Raw genomic sequence first — 18,664 nt, 5'->3', positions numbered from 1 at the left:
AAATCTCATATACTTACTGATAATTTCGGGTATGTACTTAAAACTCCCAATCTGGGTTTTCCAGTAGAATTCTTTTAATTTTGCTTCGTGTGTTATAAGATTTCATTGTGTATAATAAGTTATTACTGATTTGGATACTAGAATAACTATGAAAAAAAATAGAATAGAAAAAGTAACAAACTAATCGTTTTGGATCAGAATTATATTCCAAATTGTTTGGGTGTAACAGCAAAGATGCTAAATTCATATGTTGTATTCTTGTAAAACTAATATGAAGAGATAGACAAGTAAACCTATTGATTACTATTCCTTGCAGGTTTCTAGTATACTTGGCAGAAGCTGAAAGATATTGAGAATAGAAACGTGAATTTGCGACAGATATTTGTTTAGAGATATGGATTATGGAGTTGATGGGAGAGGTAACACTAGACATATGTTAATTTATAGGTTTCACACAGTTTGAGCATTGAAGTCGAGCTTTATTACTTTGCATCGAGAGATAGAGGCTATTAAATGCCGTTTGGTTGATGTTTTGAATGTCGCAAGGTTGGGGTACATGTCGTTAGTGAGGTAAGTGAGACTTTAAGTTTTGATGCTTTCTTTTCTAAAATCCGTTTTGAAAATGTGTTTTTCTCTGCCTGGTCCATGTGTTGGGACAATCGTGCGCTTGGCAGAATCGGTGGTTTTAGACTAGCCGCAAATACATTATTTTATGAAAAATATAAGAATTTTTTTTTATAAGTTGTTTGATGGCGTGATACGGCTGTGAGCCATGGTGTTGAGTTTGATATGATTGTGAGCCATGATATTGCGTTTGATAGTTTGATACGTCTGTGAGCCATGATGTTGGGGCATTGTGTAGGCCTTTGTACATCACCCGAGCATTGTGTATGCTTCTTGATATATATTTGGGACATTGTGTATGCTTCTTGATATATATTTGGGGCATTGTGTATGCTTCAGTAAGCATTGTGTATGCTTCGTTACATATTTGATGCATTGTGGTGTCATTCAGGACTCGTAAAGGTGTTGGTAAATTTCTTTCATTGCAATTATGATAAGTCCTTAGTGTGTACTGTCTGTGTACTCTTGTTGGTTAATTCTTATTAACTCCGTTGATATGTATATATTTAGTTATTGTATAATCATCGTATTTATTATATCGTTCTTATTGTGGCGTATTTGTATTTTCTAATACTTGTTCCAGAGGTATTCAATGTGGCAGGTCGAGGATCTTATTGGGTTATATCTATGTATAACTCACTCCTTACCTGCATCTCTATGCAGATACCGTTGCGGGAGATAGAGCTAGTGACTGACGAGTTCGTTCGAGTGGATCCTATTGCTAAGGTGAGCCACCGCATTGTTCGTGGAGGCTTTCTTTTCAGCTTTATGTAATTCGTGTTAGTTAATTTCCTTTTCCTTGGGGTTGTTCATATCCGCCAGTTAAATTCATATTACTGTTAGATGCTCCATGGTCTTGGAGTAGGATTTGGGCTAGAGTTTGATATATTGAGTGATTGTTGGTTTTTTTCTATCAATTTGCTAAGGTATTAGTTGATAACTATTTCATCTTTAATTATTCATAATACTTTGAGACATGCACTTACTTTTCTCTTAGTGTTTGTTTTAATGGTTAAATGTATGAGAAACGGGTTCGCATGGAAGGTAGTGTTAGTCGGGTGCTAATCACGTCTATGGGTAGTTTGGGACGTGACACATGTCACATATATTGTTGCCTCATAGGCTTGGTCAATGGTCAGAGGTGTTTATTGGTACTCATTTCGTCAAGTATAAGTGTTTAAATGGGAAACCTGTAAGGTCATTTACCGGGTTGAAAAACAAGTACAAGTTACGGTGGCACGGAGGCCATTTTACCTATATATATTAGTATATGTCCATTTAAGAATAAGTGTATCAATCATAAGAAGCAAAAGGTGTAGCAGTGCAGCCAACATAAACGGATCTTTAGACTCAAAGCAAAGCTATTGAAAAACTTTACCAGAATCAGGCGTATGTATGGTGGTGCCTCCAGAATAAACATTCTCAAACATCCTTCTTGTTTCTCTTGTTTGGAGAACCAAGGGGGGGAGGGGGAAGAAAAAATGATTAAAGATGCCTCGTACGAATATCAGAAAAAATAAGAATGGAGAAGAAATGGAACAGTTGTGACTTTTAATTAACGAAGGGGTACGAAGAGTTTTCGTATTTTTTATTTTTTTTTATAAATATGATATTTAAGTTATTTAGAAGGATATTTGGATAATTTAATTTTTCACTTTTGAGGTTCCTACTTTTATAATAAAATGTAGATTGGGATTTTCTAATTTCTTTTTATACAGTTTTCATTAATGGAAAAAATTGCAAGGACCCAAAACTTGTCATGGCTGATGACTTCTTCGGACCAAACCTAAACAAACCTGGAAATACATCAAATCAAATTGGATCAGTTGTATAACTGCTATAAACGTCAACAATTTAGCTGGACCTAATACTCAGGCATTTCTTTAGCTCGTATTGATTTTGCACGACGTGGTCTTAATCCAACCCATACACATCCTAGAGGAACTCATGAGGTTCTTGTTGTTCTTACGGGAAGAACAAGCACTTCAGCAAGATTTACACCTGAGATGTTTTCGTTTTTCCTTGGGGTCTTATATATCCATTTTCAACTTAATGTGAGTAAGACTAATGCCATTGCTTTGGATGGTCTCAGTAGCCAAAATCCAGGAGTTATCACTACTGCAAATGCAGTATCTGGGTCAGATCGATCCACCAATTAACAATTATTCCAAGTTCACGAAAAAGTTATTGATTATCTTCAAGCACAATTTTGGTGGGACAACAACTAAAAGAGAGTAAAATCAACTAGCCATGTTTTCTTGAAACATACAATTTGATGATATTCTTAATTACGTATATGTTAGATCAAGATATAGTACACGCAAATAATATTGAAGATCTGATCTTTTGGACTGATTTTCATTCCCGTTTAGGTCCCATACATTCAGAAGTACAACATGCAAATATTGATCACTTTTAATATTAGCTATAGTGATGACTCAGAACCTTCTTAGTGCAACTGATCTGACGAATTTTTCTATTAGAATGATGGTATTATTTCTTGTACTGATAATATAAGTGAAATGACAACTCTACTGAAAAGGAGAGGAGGGAGTGACAAGCTCCCCTCCCCCTCCCCCCAAACAAAAGAAAAACCTTTGCGAGAATCACTATATATATAACCTCATTCATATACAGCCACAACTACTATGCTAGGACTGCCAGTAAAAACAGAAAATTATGATGTAAAGATGATAATATGTACATCCTGTTAGAACCAATTTACTTTAAAGATGAAAAATATCATCTTTTACCCAAGAACTATCATGTCAAATCATCGAGAATAAAAACTAGATGCGCAAGCGTACCTGAATCCATAAGAACAAATGAAACTCCTCGTCTTGCGGTTAGTGGTCTTCCAAATCAACACGTACTTTTTCAATGATGGGATGTTAGAAAAGAAAATCCTATGTCTGATTTAGGGACCATAATCCATTTATAGTTGTACATGTTTATGTAATTCTAATGTAGCTCATTATTAAATTGGAAGTTATATCTGAGTATCTACACATAAGACCCTATACTTTAGGAGGTATCTTATAAACCATTTAACTTTAAACCTTAGCAGATCAATTTTAATTTGGGGCAACCTTTTAACGATAGCAACCAACATACAATTATTCTTAATACAAAATATATGTGCAAGTCCATAAACTCTTATAATCTCCCACTTGGACGACACATATATATGTACATATAACTTTATAATTGTATGTCACCTTACGAGCTCAAACATATTTGCTATCATAAATCAAAGTACCTCCGAACAATCTCGTCCATCAATCATGCAATATTGGACCAAGGCGGCTTTTATTACATTTATCGTAACTAAACCTTCCTTGATCATAAATACCAACATAACCAAATGCCATAGATCAAGTATGGATATGTAGCATGAAAATTACATGCAATGTGATCCAAGCATGCCTATTTCCAACTGGTCCAACTGAAAAACAAGTCAGAGTAAAAAATAAACTGGATATTTTATTTTTGCAGAAATAACCTTAAATATCCTTAAACTGAAATCATTACCTGAAACCTTAAACTAAAATCCAATTGTGTTCATAAAGAACATTTAAGAGGTAACAAACTCCCACTGAAACTGAATATTCTTAAATGACATGACACCCATATGAGCAATATGCTCATGAAAACCTTGGGTGGTAGTCCGTTAGTAAGTGGATCCATAACCATGAAGTTTGTACCAATAAACTCTATAGACACCTAGCCACTCTGAACTCTTTTTTTTTTATCAACTAGGAATTTTATGTCAATGTATTTTGACTTTTACCGAACTCATGTTGTTATTGGAATACGAGACTGCCAACTTATTATCACAAAATAACTCAAGTGTGCTTTCAACTTTATCCATAAATTGTAGTCAGTGATAAAATTTTGCGGTCATATTCCATAATCAGATATGGTCAGCCCAAAAGACATCACAAGGAACTCGTAATGACCGTACCGAGTCCTGACAGCAGTCTTCAGAATATCTGGCTCCCGAATCTTCAACTGATGATAGCCTGAACGCAAGTCAATTTTAGAGAATACCCTGGCACCCTTAAGCTGATCAAATAAATCATCAATACGTGGCAATGGATACATGTTCTTCACTCTAACCTTGTTCAACTGGCGATAATCAATACACATCCGTATAGAACCATCCTTTTTCTTTACAAATAAGACAGGAGCACCCCACGATGATACACTAGGCCGAATGAAACCCTTATCAAGCAATTCCTGTAACTGTTCTTTTAATTCTTTCAACTCTGCTGGGGCCATACGGTATGGTGGAATAGAAATGAGCTGAGTACCCGGTAATAGATCAATACCAAAATCAATATCCCTGTCGGGTGGCATACCCGGAAGATCTGCTGGAAATACATCAGGAAAATCTCGATGAAAAGAGCTATGAGTGTTCGTTTTAACACTCTCCCTTATATAGCTCATCAACCAAGTATGTCATATTATATCAGCATCTACATAAGTCGATATTCAAATACCTGATTATCTTTAACTTTTTCGACTTCCTTTATGTGAGCATAAAGTATTTGTTCTCTGTAATTACCTTTTGAACCTTTACACTACTTTTAAAAGATAAGTTTATAAATTGCTTAAATATCTGCCCAACATCCCTAAATTAAATGAGATATTCAGACGCATACAAAGCTAATCATACATCACACAATAAAAAAATATACTTACTCCACTAAACTTGTGGTATACACAATAATTAATAAGATTTATCGCGAAACCAAATAAGACAATAACTTGATGAAATTAGTAATACTATTAATGAGACACTTTCTTAAGTCCATAGATGATTTTTTTTATTGAAATTTATTCTTGAGCTTGTAGAGTTTGTTCTTTGGGAACTACTTCTTGAATGACGGGCTGAATGATATTGTCTTTGATCCAAATTTATTTCTTGAATAATGTCAGGTATAAAAAGTTGTTTGTGAGCATTGACAATAACAATTAGAGGAATATCAATATGTTCCTCCTCAAAGACAAAGTCTTTAAATCCCCCCCCCTCCCCCCACAAACTCAACATCCTCAAAGAACTTCACATTATTGGAAAAAGTAATCTTAGTAGTGGGATAAAATTTTTGAAAAATTAAGGGTATATAAAATTTTATTGGACAGAAATCTCTTAATTCTCCTTTAGAGATATGACCTAATCTCTCATGACATAAAGAAGTTGGCTACTAGATGGTTAATTTACCCTTATTACCAGTTATGTTAACATGCAAGGCTCATCGAACGAAGTAATCAAATCAAATAAGTATAAATTATTGTAACCCGATAAAGAACTGGGACCAACCAATTTTGAATTACGAAAGAGACTATTTTTTTTATTTTTAAATAAATAAAAATAACCAAACCTCTCTAGTACAGAAACATAACCAAATTTCATCTAAAAAGGGTACAACATAAGTATCGTTCAAATTCAAATAAAATCGGTTCTTAACAATAATCTAAAAGTTTCAATTGCTTTGGCTTCAACCGATTTGCCATCACCATCGTAGATGTATCTTTCACCATCATTAGACTTTCGATAGTTCAAGAAACCCTTTCTTTTGTCCTTAGGCACAACGATTAAGTGAGCACTTTCTATCTTTTCTTGCTTCAGTCTATCCCCTTCCAGAACAACGTGTAAGATGACCTCATCTAGAGACCCAAGTCTCTTTCTGACAATTATAGCTCACCTTACATTAGCTAAACTGTGGTGGAAGGGATATCAAAATCAAATGCACTAGCAAGTCCTTAGAGAGATTCAACTTAAGTGCTTTCAACTTAGAAGCAAGATGAGACATTTGCATGATGTACTCCCTGATGTTACATTTGTCTCGATACCTCATTAAAATCAAACTTGTCAAGACTGTACCAATCTCAACATTTTCACTCTTGACAAATACTTTTCAATTTCAGCCATAAACCTTTTAGCCGTCTTAACCTTGTCGGACATAGTACCCCTGAATATTTCTGGAATGGCTTTCTTCATGATCATCATACACATGTGATTTGATCTCTCCCACCTTTCCATCTCCCTCTTTTCATTAGAGGTACTCTTATCTATACGAGGTGGTGGAGAATCAACCCTTAACGCAAGGTCGAGATCTATGATTCTGAGAACTATGTTGAGTTCTCTTGCCATGACTTGAAGTTAGTGCCATTCAACATAGGAATTGAATTGATGTTGGCAGTAATATTTGCAGGAGTAATTTTAGCTATATCAGAGAATAACAAATAATGAAATAAGCTCACATAATACTTAAAATCAAAATAAAAATAAATTTGAATAAATGTAAACCCCATCTCAAGATACCCATCACTCCATTAATATTTTATCTTTGGACAAAATATTAATTTGTAAGTGATATCTTGGTGTAGTAATTTGTGATTACCCAAAAGGTCATCTTTAAATTTAATAATTATTTCTGTTTTTTGAAACCTCAAATAGCACCATTCATTATTTATCGACTTGCATGCACAGTCCGTATAATTTTTCGAAAAGTTTTTATGTGAAAAAATGATTAAAAGTTGAGCTTTAAATCTCAATTAAGTTGACTTTGGTCAATATTTTTAGCAAACGGATCCGGATCAGTATTTTGACAGTTCCAGTAGGTCCGTATTGTGATTTAGGACTTGAGCGTATGCCCAAAATTTAATTTGGAGGTTCCTAGCTCAAGTTATGGCCATTTAACGAAAACTAGAAATTTAAAGGTTAAAGATTTCCAAAGTTTGACCACGGATTTGACTTTTTGATATCGGGGTTGGAATTTGATTCTGGAAATTTGAATAGGTTCGTTATGTTATTTATGACTTGTGTGCAAAAGTTTAGGTCAATCGAACTTGATTTGATAGGTTTCGGCATCGAATGTAGAAGTTAAAAATTCTTAAGTTTCTTAAGCTTGAATTAGAGTATGATTCATGGTTTTAGCATTGTTTGATATGATTTGAGGTCTCGACTAAGTTCGTATGATATTTTAGGACTTGTTGGTGTATTTGGTTGAGGTCCCGGGGGCCTCGGGTGGATTCCGGATGGTTAACGGATCAAAATTTGGACTTAAAGAAAACCTGAAATTTTGGCCTTCTGGTGTAATCGCACCTGCGGATTTTAGACCGCAGATGCGGGTTCGTAGAAGCGGAAACCGCAGATGCGATCAAGTGTCCGCATATGCGAAAATGCCTGGACAGAACCCATAAAATCGGAAGTTAACCAAATTACTCATTTTTGAATTTTGAGTCTCGTATTTAAGCGATTCCAAAAGGGGTTTTCACGACTTTGGATTGGTTAAGTGTTCTATAACTAAGAGTGATTATAATTCATAAATCCATGTCTATATTCATCATTTATTTCGGATTTAGATGGAAGAAATAGGAATTTTTGTAAAACTTTCCAAAAACGAAAATGTAAGATTTGAAGGTCCATTTGACATCGGAATCTGATAATTTTTGTATGGTTGGACTCGTATTGGAATGAATATTCAGATTTCATAAGTTTTTCTGAGATTCGAGACGTGGGCCCCACTATTGATTTTTGAAATGAATTTTGAATTTTAATCCGGAAAATTAGTAAATTCATATGGAATTAATTCCTACGATATGTATTGAGTATATTGAATTGTTTATGACTAGATTTGAGGATTTTGGACACGAATTCGAGAGGCAAAGGTTTATTGGAATCTTGAATTTGGTTGCAAAGCGAGGTAAGTGTCGTGGTTAATCTTGACTTGAGGGAATAAAACCCTTAAATTATTTGTTATATGTAATTCATGTGAACGACGTATAGACGAGGTGACGAGTGTCTATACATCATCAAATTAATTGTTTGCATAATTATTTAAAAATCATAAATTATTTTTAAGACATGAATTAATTTTCATAATAATTATTTCTCTCATATTCCTTGTTAAATATTAATTCTTGAATTCATGCAATAATTGTTACATGCTTATTTGATTTATGTGTCTTAATTGCTACTTGACATTTAGTATATTAAATATGAAATTGCCTATTTTCTCCTTGATTTCCACAATTAATTGCTACTTGTCATTACTTGTTTCCGAAATAATTTATAAATGTTGTGTGCCTTGTTGCCTAATAATCTCTTACTGAATGTGGTATTTATGGGAGTATTTTTTTGTATATTTAAAAGTTATGAAATTATATTGTTGGAGCGGGTTATACGCCGCAATGAAAATAAAAAGAAATATATTAGGGGATCGGGTTGCACGCCGTAATAGATTATATTTTAAGTTTATATTATTGGAGCGGGTTGCACGTCGCAACAGAAATTTATTGAAGAATTATGTTGTTGGAGCGCGTTGCACGCCGTAATGGAAATTGATTGAAATAATAAGTGGCTATGACTGCCGAGTTGGCTTCAACTATTGAAATGAGTTACTTGTTTTATTTCTATTATTGTTGTTATTACTATTATTGCATACATGTTAATGTAAGTGACCTGCCTTAGCCTCGTCACTACTTCATCGAGGTTAGGCTCAGCACTTACAAAGTACATGGGGTCGGTTGTACTCATACTACACTATGCACTTCTTGTTCAGATTTTGGATTTGGTCCCAATGGCGTACCATAGACTTGCTCGGATTCAGCTACCCAGAGGAGACTTGAGGTATAACTGCTCAGCGTCCGCAGTTCTGAAATCCCCTTCTACTTTATTTTAGCTGTGTGCTTTCTTTCAGATAGCTTAATCTTATTCAGACCCTTGTTTGTATTATTCTAGAAGCTCATGCACTTGTGTCACTAGTTCTGGGATGGTATTCAGATATTGCTATTATTATGGATTATTCACTTTATTTCAGATTTTGTTTACGCATTTATGCCTTTGTTATTAATTAATTTAAAATTATTTAAAAATGGCTAATATTATTCTAACATTGGCTTGCCTAGCAAGTGAGATGTTAGGCGCCATCACGGTCCCGAAGGTGGAAATTTCAGGTCGTGACAAGTTGGTATCAGAGCACTAGGTTACTTAGGTCTCATAAGTCACGAGCAGGCTTAGTAGAGTTTGAAGGATCGGTACGGAGACGTCTGTACTTATCTTTCAGGGGCTATAAAGTTTAGGAACAATATCACTTCTTTCTTATTCTGTCGTGCGCATTAAGCTCAAGCAGCCGCACCTATTGTAGAACCTTAGGTGGATCTTCAGGAGGAGGTTCCTGTTCAGACTGTACCGGTTAGACCAGTTCAGGTCCCGTAAGGATTCATATCTACTCTAGTGCTTCAGGACGCCCTAGTCCGTTTAGTGAGTCTTATGGAGGGCGTGGCCCAGAATGGTACAATTCCAGTGGCACCAGCCGTCTCACAGGCTGGGGGAGGAGCACAGACTCCCACTACTCTCGCTCCAGAGCAGATGGCTCCCCAGTATCAGGATCCAGCAGCCCCACCTGTTGGGGTAGTTCAGCCAGTTATTGCGGCACAGGCCGATGATAGGCCCACCATGTTTTATGAGGCTTTACTGAGGCTGGACAAGTTTACTAAGGTCTTTTCAGTTCACTTCAGTGGTACACCTTCTGAGGACCCACAGGATTATCTTGGCCGCTGTTATGAGGTGTTGCGAAACATGGGTATAGTTGAGACCAATGGGGTCAATTTTGCTGTATTTCAGATGACAGGTTCCGCCAAGAGGTGGTGGAGATGTTATACGTTTACCAGACCAGTTGGATCACCTGCATTGACATGGGAGCAGTTCTCACGGCTACTTCTAGAGAAGTTCCTCCCTATCACATTGAGAAAGGATTTCCACAGGCAATTTGAGCATCTACAACAAGGCAGTATGACTGTTACTCAGTACGAGACCTTTTTTGTGGATTTAGCCCGTCATGCTCTCCATTTACTACCTACTGAGGGAGAGAGAGTGAGGAGGTTTATTGATGGAATCACTCACCCTATCAGGCTTCAGATGGCCAAGGAGATCGAAAGTGATATTTCCTTTCAGGCGGTTGCTAATGTTGCTAGGAGGATAGAGATAGTTCTTGCACAGAAGAGAGGGCAGGGGTCTGATAAGAGGCCTTGTCAGTTCGGTGGGTTCAGTGGTGCTTCATATGGTGGCAGGGGTAATTATGGTAGAGGTCATCCTCCCAGACCGTTTCATTCAGCAGTTCAGGCATCTTACGGTGCTTCAGGAAGTCACGGTCCTATTATGCCTTACTCTGGGCAACCAACATTTAACGCACATTCAGCTCCTATCAGCGCACCACCACTCCAGAGTCACTACAACGATTATCAGGGCCATTCGGGTCAGCTTCAGCAGCCACAATAGTAGGATGGGTGTTATGAGTGTGGGAACCCTAGGTTGTCGAGCAACAGATCTCGGCAGGATTCTCGTGCCATCATACCGGCACCGGTCGCTTCACCGCCTGCTCAGGAAGCTAGAGATATGGGTCAGGAAGATAGAGGTGTAGGTCAGGCCATTAGAGGTGGAGGTCAGGCCGTTAGAGGTGGAGGCCAGCCAGTTAGAGGTCGTCCCAGGGACGCGGTTCAGAGTGGTGGGGCCCAACCCCAATTTTATGCTTTTTTAGATAGGCCTGAGGCCGAGTCATCCGATGCCGTAATCACATGTATTATTCCAGTTTTCCATAGAGATGCTTCAATTCTATTTGATCCAGGATCTATTTATTCCTATGTGTCTTCCTATTTTTCTACATATCTAGTTGTACCTCGTGATTCTCTAAGTGCTTCTATGTGTGTATCTACACCGGTGGGAGGTTCTGTTGTGGTAGATCATGTCTATCATTCGTGTGTGGTTACTATTGGGAGTCTTGAGACTAGCGTGGATCTTCTACTTCTTGGCATGGTAGATTTTGATGTCATCTTGGGTATGGATTGGCTGTCACCTTATCATACTATATTGTATTATCACGCCAAAACGGTGACTCTAGCTATGTTGGGGTTACCTCGAATAGAGTGGAAATGGACTCTTGGCCATTCCACCATGAGTGTTATCTCTTATGTGAAGGCTCTCTGTATGGTCGAGAAGGGTTGTATATCTTATTTGGATCATATTCGCGATTCTAGTGTGGATGTTCCTGCTATGGATTCAGTTCCGGTTGTCCGTGAGTTTCCAGATGTATTTCCTGTAGATTTGCCGAGGATGCCACCCGACATACATATTGACTTCTATATTGATTTGGCTCCGAGCACCCAACCCATTTCTATTCCACCATACTGTATGGCCCCGCCAGAGTTGAAGGAATTAAAAGAACAATTACAAGAATTGCTTGATAAGGGCTTCATTAGACCTAGTGTCTTGCCCTGGGGTGCGCCCATGTTGTTCGTGAAGAAGAAAGATGGGTCGATGAGAATGTGTATAAATTATCGGCAGTTGAACAAGGTGACTATCAAGAACAAGTATCCGTTGCCAAGAATTAATCACTTATTCGATCAGCTTCAGGATGCCAAGGTGTTTTCAAAGATCGACTTGATGTCTGGTTACCATCAGTTGAAGATTAGGGAATCTAATGTCCCTAAGACAGCTTTTCAGACTCGGTATGGACATTACGAATTCCTAGTGATGTCATTCGGGCTGACAAATGCCCCAACAACATTTATGGGTTTGATGAATCAGCTGTTCAAGCCTTATTTGGACTCTTTTGTGGTTGTGTTCATTGATGATATCTTGATTTACTCCAGCAGTCGAGAGGACATGAGCAACATTTTCGATTTGTGCTTCAGATTTTGAAGAATAATCGGTTATATGCTAAATTTTTAAAATGTGAATTTTGGTTAGGCCCAGTTGCCTTTTTGGGGCATGTTGTATCTACTGAAGGCCTAAAAGTGGATCCTAAGAAGATTAAGGCAGTTCAGAATTGGCCTAGACTTACTTCAGCTTTAGAGATCTGGAGCTTCCTGGGATTGGCAGGTTATTATCGCCGACTTGTTGAGGGGTTTTCATCTATAGCATCTCCATTGATCAAATTGACCTAGAAGGGTGCCCCGTTTAGATGGTCAGACGAATGTGAGTTGAGCTTTCAGAAGCTCAAGACCGCTTTGACTACAACATCAGTGTTGGTATTACCCACAAGTTCAGGATCTTATACGGTATATTGTGATGCATCTCGCGTTGGGCTTGGTGCAGTATTGATGCAAGATGGCAGGGTGATTGCATATGCGTCATGGCAGTTGAAAGTTCACGAGAAGAATTATCCTGTTCATGACTTAGAATTGGCAGTCATTATTCATGCATTGAAGAATTGGAGGCATTAACTTTACGGTGTCTCGTGTGAGGTATTTACTGATCATCATAGCCTTCAGTATTTGTTCAGACAAAAAGATCTCAATTTGAGGCAGATAAGATGGTTGGAGTTGTTGAAAGACTATGATATCACCATTTTGTATCACCCCGGAAAGGCTAATGTGGTGGCCGATGCTTTGAGTAGAAAGGTTGTGAGTATGGGAAGCCTTGCTTATATTCCGGTTGATGAGAGACCGTTAGCAGCAGATGTCCAGACTTTGGCTAATCAGTTCATGAGGTAAGATATTTTAGAACCCAGTCGGGTTCTAGCTTGCACAGTCACTCGGTCTTCTTTATATGAGTGTATCAGAGAGCGACAATATTATGATCCTCATTTGCTTGTCCTTAAGGACACGATGCGGCACGGTGATGCCAAACAGGTTGTTGTGGGGGGAAGATGGAGTTCTGCGAATGTAGGGTCGTATTTGTGTGCCTAATGTGGATGGGCTTCGTGAATTAATTCTTGAGGAGGCACACGGTTTCAGGTATTCTATTCATCTAGGTGGCGTCAAAATGTATCAAGATTTACGGCAACATTATTGGTGGAGGAGAATGAAAAAGGATATAGTTGCATATGTATCACGATGTCTAAACTACTAACAAGTCAAGTACGGGCATGAGAGACCTGGTGGTTTGCTTCAAAAGTTAGAAACTCCTGAGTGGATGTGGGAGCGTATCACTATGGATTTTATTGTTGGGCTACCATAAACTCAGAGAAAGTTTGATGCAGTATGGGTCATTGTGAGTCCGAGTCGGACATGCGAAGTAAATATCCACACCTTTTCACCAGCTCAGGTACTTTTCTAATTTCGTTCGAGGACGAACATTTGTTTTAGAGGTGGAGAATGTGATGACCCAAAAGATTTTCTTTAAATTTAATAATTATTTTTGTATTTTGAGACCTCAAATAACACTATTTATCATTCCTCAACTTGCGTGCGCAGTCCGTATAATTCTCCAGAAAGTGTTTATGTGAAAAGAATAATTAAAAGGTGAAATAGAGCTTTAAAACTCAATTAAGTTGACTTTGGTCAACATTTTTAGCAAACGGATCCGAATCATTAATTTGACAGTTCCGGTAGGTCCGTATCGTGATTTGGGACTTGGGCGTATCCCCAGAATGTAATTTGGAGGTCCCTAACTCAAGTTATGGCCATTTAACGGAAACTAGAAATTTAAGGGCTAAAGATTTTCAAAGTTTGACCATGGATTTGACTTTTTGATATCGGGGTTGGAATACAATTCTGGAAATTTGAATAGGTCTGTTATGTCATTTATGACTTGTGTGCAAAATTTTAGGTCAATCGAACTTGATTTGATATGTTTCAGCATCGAATGTAGAAGTTGAAAATTCTTAAGTTCCTTAAGCTTGAATTGGAGTATAATTCATGGTTTTAGTGTTGTTTGATGTGATTTGAGATCTCAATTAAGTTCGTATGATATTTTAGGACTTGTTGGTGTATTTGGTTGAGGTCCTGGGGGCCTCGAGTGGATTCCGGATGGTTAACGGATCAAAATTTGGACTTAAGAAAAATCTGAAATTTTGGCCTTCTGGTGTAATCGCACCTGCGGATTATAGATCGCAGATGCGGGCTCATAGAAGCGAGCCATGCCTCGCAGAAGAGGAAACCGCAGATGCAGTTAAGTGTCCACAAATGCGAAAATGCTCGGACAGAACCCATAAAATCGGAAGTTAATCATTTTTACTCATTTTTGAGTTTTGAGTCTCGGATTTAATAAACAAAATTTAGATAAAAATATCAATTAATCAACCAAAACAAGACCTTACTTTGTAGTTTGTAGAATACAAAAATCATTTTCCTAAAGTAGCACCGCCAGTACAAACTTTTTCTTTTTTGATTTCTCAATATATTTTTATGTAAAAGTTTTCAATAATTTAACATGACAGAGGCTCGTGATACCAATTGTTAGAACCAATTTACTTTAAAGATGAAAAATATCATCTTTTACCCAAGAACTATCATGTCAAATCATCGAGAATAAAAACTAGATGCGGAAGCATACCTAAATCCAAAAGAACGAATGAAACACCTCGTCTTGCGGTTAGGGGTCTTCCAAATCAAGACGTACTTTTCCAATGGTGGGATATTAGAAAAGAAAACCTTACGTCTGATTTGGGGACCATAACCCATTTATAGTTGTACATATTTATGTAATTCTAATTTAGCCCATCATTAAATTAGAAATTATATATGAGTATCTACACATAATACCTCATACTTTAGGAGGTGTCTTATAGACCCATTTAACTTTAAACCTGTTGGATTTTTAAGCTTAAATGTAGCTTAAAATTATTGGGTTTTAAGCTTAAATGTAGCTTAAAAGAGGGTAAATGGGAAATGGAGCGAAATTAAAAATATTTGTGTTTCCCTCCTTGACAAAGGGACATTGTCCCTTATTGGAAGAGGAAATGATTTTGACGGGTATATATACAATTGCACTTCTTCTAGCTCTTAAAGATTTAAGAAGAAGACAAGCCTCGCGCTGTCGTCGTTGTCGCTCGCTCGGCTTCGGCTACGGCTTCGGATTCGGATTCGGCTTCGGATTTGGAGGAAGAAATCCACATGGAACAACCTGAAGGGATGATGAACGCAATGTTGATAAGTTCTGGTTTGCCACAGAACTTGGGGGGGGAAGCCGTTCTTATGGCTAACCGAATACTAAATCGAGTACCCCATAGCAAAACACAATCCATTCCATATGAAAATGGAAAGGAAGGAAGCCCAACTTGAATTATTTTAAAGTGTGGGGGTGTTTGTCAAAAGTGCAAGTTCCTAAATCCAAAAGAGTAAAAATAGGACCGAAAACCGTTGATTGTGTTTTCATAGGATATGAGATCAATGGTAAAGCATATCGATTTCTGGTTCATAAATCAGAAAATCCTGACATTCATAATAATACGGTTATAGAATCAGATAATGCTGAATTCTTTGAAAATATTTACCCGTATAAAAAGGAATGTGAGTCGATTGGTGAAGGATCTAAATGACCTCGGGAAGAAACAAAAGAAAGTACATTTAATCAGGAGGATCCAAGTCGTAGTAAATGTCAAAGAACGTCTACTTCATTTGGACAAGATTTTGTGACTTTCTTATTGGAAAATGAGCCTCGAACATTTAAATAAGCTATGTCTTCTTCGGAATCATTGTTTTGGAAAGAAACAATCAATAGTGAAATAGAATCCATATTGAACAACCATACATGGGAATTGGTAGATCTTCCTCCTGGAAATAAACCTTTGGGTTCTAAATGGATTTTTAAAAGGAAAATGAAAGATGATGGAACTATTGATAAATATAAGACAAGGCTTGTAGTCAAAGGGTATAGACAGCGAGAAGGTCTTGATTATTTTGATACATACTCTCGAGTTACAAAAATTACGTCCATACGAATGTTAGTAGCATTAGCTGTAGTTTATGGTCTTGAAATTCATCAAATGGACGTTAAGACGGCCTTCTTAAATGGAGATTTGGAGGAAGAAATCTACATGGAACAACCTGAAGGGTTTGTGGTTCCAGGTAAAGAAAAGAAGGTATGTAGACTTGTTAAGTCTCTTTACGGACTAAAGCAAGCACCTAAACAATGGCATGCGAAATTTGACCACACCATATTGTCAAATGGTTTTAAGATAAATAAAAGTGATAAATGTGTGTACATTAAAAATGTTCCAAATCACATAGTAATTGTTTGCTTATATGTGGATGATATGCTGATAATGAGTAATGATATTTTCAACATAAATGCAACTAAGCGTATGCTAACTAGCAAGTTTGATATGAAGGACTTGGGAGTTGCTGATTTAATTCTGGGGATTAAGATCAATAAGACTCCTCAAGGTTTGGCATTGTCACAATCTCATTATATTAAGACAATACTTGGAAAATTTAAGCACTTAGGGTTTAAAGTTGCAAAGACTCCAATTGACGTGAATCTTGCATTAGCAAAGAACAAAGGCCAAAGCATATAACAATTGGATTATGCTCGTGTGTTGGGATGCTTAATGTATATCATGAATTGTACACGACCATATATAACTTGTTCTATAAGCAAATTGAGTTGATACACGAGAAATCCAGGTCAATCTCATTGGATGGCAATGAAACGAGTTTTGGGATATTTAGAACATACCCAGGACTTTGCTTTGCACTACAATAAATATCCTGCGGTGATTGAGGGATATTGTGATGCAAATTGGATCACCGGTTCAACTGATTCTAAGTCCATAAGTGGATATGTATTCACTATTGGTGGAGGAGCGGTATCTTGAAAGTCGTCCAAGAAAACGTGTATTGCCCGCTCTAAAATGGAAGCTGAGTTCATAGACTTAGATAAAGCCGGTGAAGAATCTGAATGGCTCCGGAGTTTCTTGGAAGACATTCTATTTTGGCCCAAACCATTGGCACTAATATGTATACATTGCGATAGTCAAGCGAAAATTGGAAGGGCTGGGAGCATGATGTATAACGGTAAATCTCGTCATATACGAAGAAGACATAAAACTGTTAGGCAATTACTCTCTAGATGAATTATCACGATTGACTATGTAAAGTCAAGTGATAATGTATCGGATCCACTTACAAAAGTCCTAACTAGAGAGGTAGTTGAGAAATCATCGAGGGGAATGGGACTATGGCCGAGAACAAGCCATTGTGGCGGTAACTCTACCTAGAAGACTAGAGATCCCAAGATCTAGGTTCAAGGAGATCAAACAAAGTCATTAATGACGGTTCAACATTGTCAACTAAAAGTTTGGTCCATTCTCGTGATGAGACAATGTTCAGTACCAAGGATAAAGCATTAAGGCTTTTTAATGATTTCTAAATTTGATACGGGGTATATCAAATAGTGTATCTACGGGATGACACATTTAGGAATCACCTATGTAAGTGTGAAGTGTTAGCCGCTTCAGGGGGAATTTTGTAAGGCCAATTCTCTACGCGCTTATTAAACCAGGCGGTGTTCATGGCTGAAACGAACACAACAATGAGAGCCAAAGACGGTTAAGGGTTGGTTGTGTGACTTATGGTTGTCTAGGTATACACCAAAGTTCGACGGTTGAAAGATATCAAATCTACCGATTGACCGAGTATATCCGACATAAGTTCACTACGGAAAGTTCAAAGGGAAACCTACTTATACAGATGCAATTAATCCTTGCTTGCGAATCACACAGATTTTTCATGCATATTTCCTTGATATAGCCATTCCCCATTCATGTGGGGGATTGTGGGTTTTTAATCTTAAATGTAGCTTAAAATTATTGGGTTTTTAAGCTTAAATGTAGCTTAAAAGAGGGTGAATGGGAAATGGAGGGAAATTAAAAATATTTGAGTTTCCCTCCTTGACAAAGGGACATTGTCCCATATTGGAAGAGGTAAAGATTTTGATAGGTATGTATACAATTGCACTTCTTCTAGCTCTTAAAGAGTTAAGAAGAAGGCAAGCCTCGCGCCGTCGTCGTCGTCACTCGGCTCGGCTTCGGCTACGGCTTCAGATTCGAATTTGGTCAAATGATCGATTGATTTATTAATTTTTTGGACCAAATTTATTTGTTAATAGTAAATATTAACAGAAATGTTATTAAATATCCGAATTTTTGTAAACTGAATATTAATATTAAATCCAATGTAATAGTATATGCCCTTCGCTTTTTGTAAAAGATATTTACAATATGGCCGAAATAGTTTGCACCTCTTCGGATTTGAAGAACAGTTTGCACCTCTTCAGATTTGAAGAAACAGTTGGCACCTCTTAGGATTT

General features: G+C 37.3%; 1 pseudogene; it reads left to right on the top strand.

Moving 5' to 3' along the window:
• Positions 1-394: 394 nt before the first annotated feature.
• Positions 395-2,852, top strand: LOC104084826 (germin-like protein subfamily 1 member 7; annotated as a pseudogene).
• Positions 2,853-18,664: the final 15,812 nt, after the last annotated feature.

Source organism: Nicotiana tomentosiformis, chromosome 1 (genome assembly GCF_000390325.3).
Source record: "Nicotiana tomentosiformis chromosome 1, ASM39032v3, whole genome shotgun sequence".
Classification (NCBI taxonomy): domain Eukaryota; kingdom Viridiplantae; phylum Streptophyta; class Magnoliopsida; order Solanales; family Solanaceae; genus Nicotiana; species Nicotiana tomentosiformis.
Note: the sequence above shows the minus strand (reverse complement) of the source record. Positions and strands in the feature narration are given on the sequence as shown.